Raw genomic sequence first — 5415 nt, 5'->3', positions numbered from 1 at the left:
GGACGCAAACCGTGGTCGACTACATGGGAGTCCAGCGACATAGCCATTGCGCTAACTGCTGGTTCCCTCTATGCTGAGTCTTAATCATGAAGGGATGTTGTATTTTATTGAATGCTTTTCCTGCAACAATTGATATGCTCATGTAATTTTTATCTTTTCTTTTGTTACTGTGATGTATTACATGTATGTTTTGCATATGTTGAATCCTGGAATGAATCCTACTTGGTCCTGGTATATGATCTTTTTGATATCTTGTTGAATACAATTTGCTAGTATCTTCTGGAGAACTTTTGCATCTGTATTCATCATGAATATGGGCCTGAAGTTTTCTTTTTTTTTTTTTGTCATGTCTTTGGTTTTGGAATTAAGACGATAGAATGAATTCAGGAGGATTCCTTCCTTTTGAATTTTTAGAAATGGTTTTAGGAGAATTGGGGTTCTTCTTTTTTTTTTTTTTTTTTTTTTTAGGTTTTTGCTACAGGGTGCATACGCTCGCCAGAGAGACAGAAAGCGAGAAATCACCCCCCGGGGGGATGGTCACACTGCAATCCCTTCTCCTCCATTCTCCTCTCGGGATCTTGGGCATGCACGCACACGTGCCTGGTGTGAGTTTAAGCCACCAGGTCCGGGACTCGACCCGCAGTCAGCTCCGTGGGAATCCAGCAACATAGCCATTAGGCTAACTGCTGGTCCCTGGGGTTCTTATTTAAAACTTTTGTAGAATTCAGAAGTAAAGCCATTGGGACCTGGGCTCTTCCTCGATGGGAGACCACCTATTACCGATTCAGTCCCGTTGCTTGTTACGGGTCTACTCAGACGGTTTCTTCCTAGTCCAACCTCAGTAGGTTATACGTGTCCAGAAATCTGTCTTGAGATTTTCTTGTTTGTTGGCATCAGTCGCTCACGGTTACTCTCTGATGATATGTTGTATTTCTGTTTTATCTGTCGTAATAACACCTGTTTCCCTTGCTGATTTCATTTATCTGGTGCCTGTCTCTGTTCTTGATTAATCTAGCTAATGGCTAATCCAAGAAGAAACTACTGGAAGTGATAAACGAACATAGTAAAGTGGCCGGATGCAAAATTGATGTGGGCAATGGAGTCCGGAAGTCCCAAAGTGGCTCCCAGCCCCTAGCACACAGACTCACCGTCGTTCTTATTTTTAATTTGACCCGAGAGAGAAAGAGGAAGTGAGAGAGCAAGCCATCAGGTCCAGGACTCGAACTGGGGTTGGCCATGTGGAAGTCTGGCGCCTCAACCACCATGCCACCTGCCAGCCCGTAAGACAGACTTCTAAAAGCCTCTCCAGGCTAGGGAGCCAAGCCTCGGCCGCACCATCAGACTCGGCCTGCAATTCCTGTAGATTTGGATAAAGTTGTCAGAAATGCCAAAAGGTTTAAGACACTTGATGAAATAGAATTACAAGTCACTATGAAACAATACCAAGGTGACAAATTATTTGTTACTTATTTTCTAGAGGTTTTTGCCTTAGGGCATGTACTCACCAGAGACAGACAGTGAGAGGGGAAGGGAGAAATCACTCCCCAGGAGGGAGGGCCACACTGCAATCCCTTCTCCATTCTCTTCCCTCCCAGAATATTGGGCACATACAGGTGTACGGGTGCCTGGCATGATTTTGAAGCCACCAGGTCTGGGACTCAAACCACCTTGGGCCATGTGGGAGTTCAGTGATGTAGCTGCTACACCATCTGCTAGTCCAATAGTTTTTTAAATTTCTTTTAAGAATTATTTATTGGGACCAGCAGTTAGCGTAATGGCTGTGTCGCTCGACTCTCATGTAGTTGACCGTGGTTCGAGTCCTGGACCCGGTGGCTTAAACTCATGCCGGGTGCGTGTGCATGTGTGCCCAAGATCCTGAGAGGAGAATGGAGGAGAAGGGACTGCAGCGTGGCCATCCCCCCTGGGGGGTGATTTCTTGCTTCCTGTCTCTCTGTCTATCTCTTTCTGGTGAGCGCAAGCACCATATAGCAAAAATCTCTCTCAAAAAAAGAATTATTTATTTAATTGTATTTATTTTTTTAAAGAATTATTTTCAGGGCTGGCAGGTGGCATGGTTTTAAGGGTGTTGGACTCCCACATGGTTGACCGCAGTTCGAGTCCCAGACCTGGCGGGCTTCTCACCTCCTCTCTCTCTCTCTTGCTTGATCTCTGTCTCTCTGTCTCTCTCTGTCCCTCTCTGGTCAAATTAATATGTATAAATTTAAATATAATTCTTTAAAAATTATTTTTTTATCTAACTTTATTTACTTATTTAAATTTGACCAGAGAGGAGGACCAGCAGTTGGTGTAATGGCTATGTCACTGGATTCCCACATAGTCGACTAAGGTTCGAGTCCTGGACCTGGTGGCTTAAACTCACACCAGGCACGTATGCATGCGTGCCCAAGATCCCGAGAGAATGGAGGAGAAGGGATTGCGGCATGGCCATCCCCCGTGGGGGGTGATTTCGCACTTTCTCTCTGTTTCTGTCTTTCTGGTGAGTGCACACGCCCTATAGCAAAAATCTCTAAAAAATAAATTCGGGCTGGCAGGTGGCATGGTATTAAGGGGACCAGACTCCCACATGACTAGCTGTGGTTCGGGTCCCAGACTTGGCAGCTTGCTTTTTCACTTTCTCTCTCTTTCTCCGTCTCTGGTCAAATTAAAATAAACAAGCGAATAAATAAATAAATAAATAAAATTCAATACAATTCTTCTTTTAAAAAAATCAAAATCTAGGAGTGAGCAGGTGCGTAGTGGCTAAGGTGGCTAGATCCCACGTGGCTGACTGTACAGTTTGAGCCTCGGACCTGGTAGCTTGCAAATCATGCTGGGCGCATGCGCAAAATCCTGAGGAGAAGGGGCTGCGGCGTTGTTATCTCCCGGGGGATGATCTCTGTAACAGCATCAGTGATAATCTTTAGACCAATGACGCAGGGGTCCCACTCCCCAGTGGATCCTCAATCTCTAAGTCAGTAGTAAAGATGAAAATGACCACGTTTAAATGGTCCTTAGCGAGAGGCCCAAGGGCCCCATGATGAATCTGATCTTGTCTGAATTGCAGTACCGTTAACTGGTAAAAATTATTCAATTGGGCTGGCAGGTGGCGTGGTGGCTAAGGGTGCTGGACTCCCACATAGCCAACCATGGTTCAAGTCCTGGACCTGGCGGCTTGCTTTCTCACTTCCTTTGTCCCTCTCTGTTCAAGCTAAAATAAATAAAGTTAAATAAAATTATTCTTAACAAGTTATTCAATGACACCTGTTAAAACAGTAGGGACTTGGGGGAACCAGCAGTTAGCGTAATGGCTACGTCGCTGGACTCCCACGTAGTCGACCGCGGTTCGCGTCTCAGACCGGGTGGCTTAGAACTCACGCCGGGCGCGTGTGCGTGCGTGCCCAAGATCCACAGAGGAGAATGGAGAAGGGATTGCGGTGTGACCATCCCGCCTGGGGGGTGATTCCTCGCTTTCTGTCTCTCTCTCTCTGTCTGCCTGGCGAGTGCACGCGCCCTATAGCGAAAACCTTTCAAAACAAACAAACAAACAAAAAAAACCAGTAGGGACTTTATTCAGAGCCACCTCAGGGCTTTTCCAGTGCGGGAGAGTTGGGTTCGATTCTGGGCAGGGCAAACTGATAGCCAGGGAGCAGGGTGGGGGCTGGCGAATGGAACATTTCTAGGAGGAAACTGGGCTAAGGGGATTCTGATGACCAGGATTCCGGCTGAAAGCAGGCCTGGGGCATTGCGGAAGCTAAGGAACCTGATCAAATATTGGGGTGGAGGGTCCTTGCTAAACTGACTTAGCAGGGTCCTTTGTGAAACCTGAATTTTGGGGCCAGTAGGTGACATCATAGTGGTTAAGGTGCTTGGACTCCCATGACTGCTGTTAAAAGTCCCAGACCCAGTGGCTTGAAATTCATGCCAGGTACGTGTGCAGGAGTGCCCAAAATCGCAAGAGGAGAATGGAGAAGGGATTGTGGCCATCCGCCAGGGGGTGACGACTCACTTTTTGTCTCTCTCTGTGTCTTTGGGGAACACATGCACCCTATAACAAAATTCTCTAAAAAACCCCCCAAAAAACGGATAGGTGGGTCATGAGCTCCTTCCAAGGGGGGCCCAAACTGCTTCAAAAATCTCTAAAACAAAAAAGTGGGACTGGCAGGTGATATGGTGATTAAGGCACTAGACTCCCACATGGCTGACCCTGGTTCAAGTCCTAGACCTGACACTTGCTTTCTCACTCTCACTCTCTGTCTCTTTCCAGTCAAAGTAAATAATAATAATAAATATAACTATTAAAAAAAAAAAAAAACCACTCTGAATTTAAAAGGTAGTCCGGGGACCAGCAGTTAGCATAATGGCTATGTTTCTGAACTCCCATGTAGCCGACTGCGGTTCGAGTCCTGGACGCGGTGGCTTAAACTCATGCCGGGCGCGTGTGCGTGCGTGCCGAAGATCCCAAGAGGAGAATGGAGGAGAAGGGATTGCGGTGTGGCCACAGATGGGCTCCTCGCCTCCTTGGGAGAGGGTTTAGGAGCTTCATTAGCTGTCAGCTAAGGTCTGGATTCAGCTTTGTACTTAGTTGTGTGTCTTTTATTGAAGATGGCTCCTCTTTTAGTAGAAAACTTTGGCTGGAATGATTTCGACTTTTTTCTTTTTTCAAATTTTGCTATAGAGCATGTGCGCTCTCCGAAAGATATAGGGAATGTGAGAAAACACATCCCAGGGGGCAATCCCTTCTCGTCCATTCTTTTCTGGATTCTTTTCTGGGGACTTTGGGCCTGCAGGCACAAACGCCTGGTGTATGTGTTTTTTTCTTTTTTTGAATTATTTTTTAGTGACGCATTCATTTATTTTAATTTGACCAAAGAGAGAGAGAGAGAACGTGAGAAAGCAACCCACTCGGTCCGGGACTCGAACTGTGGTTGGCCATGTGGGAGTATCCAGTGCCTTCAGCACCACACCATCTGCTGTTCCCATAGCACGGATTTACTACTGGTGCTTCGCCTTCATGTCTGCAGAGGTACCCGTAACATGCAATGCCATGCTAATACTTGGTTAGGATCTGCGCGTTCTGATGAGTATACACCTGCTGAAGAGCTCGATTCCTTGGCTAAGGTCGCATCTCCCAAGTTTATTTCCTGCAAAGCTACTGACTTGCTTTTGCAATGGGTACCTCTGGGGAGAGCATCTGCAACTCCTAGAAACAAAACCTGCTTCTCATCTTCTCGCCGCATCCTTAGCACCCAGGATTCCCGCCCGCAGTGGAGGAGGTGGCTGCTCCATGAGAGTTTCCAGGCCCATCATTCCTTCCAGATGTGCTGCCTGGACCTGCTCGTCCCAGCGGAGCCGTCCTTCTCCGTTTACTTCCGCGCTCCCCTTCTCGAGGCACCCGATGCAGGACGAGCATGCGGG

This window comes from Tupaia chinensis, unplaced genomic scaffold (genome assembly GCF_000334495.1).
Source record: "Tupaia chinensis unplaced genomic scaffold, TupChi_1.0 Scaffold000287_1, whole genome shotgun sequence".
Lineage (NCBI taxonomy): Eukaryota > Metazoa > Chordata > Mammalia > Scandentia > Tupaiidae > Tupaia > Tupaia belangeri.
Note: the sequence above shows the minus strand (reverse complement) of the source record.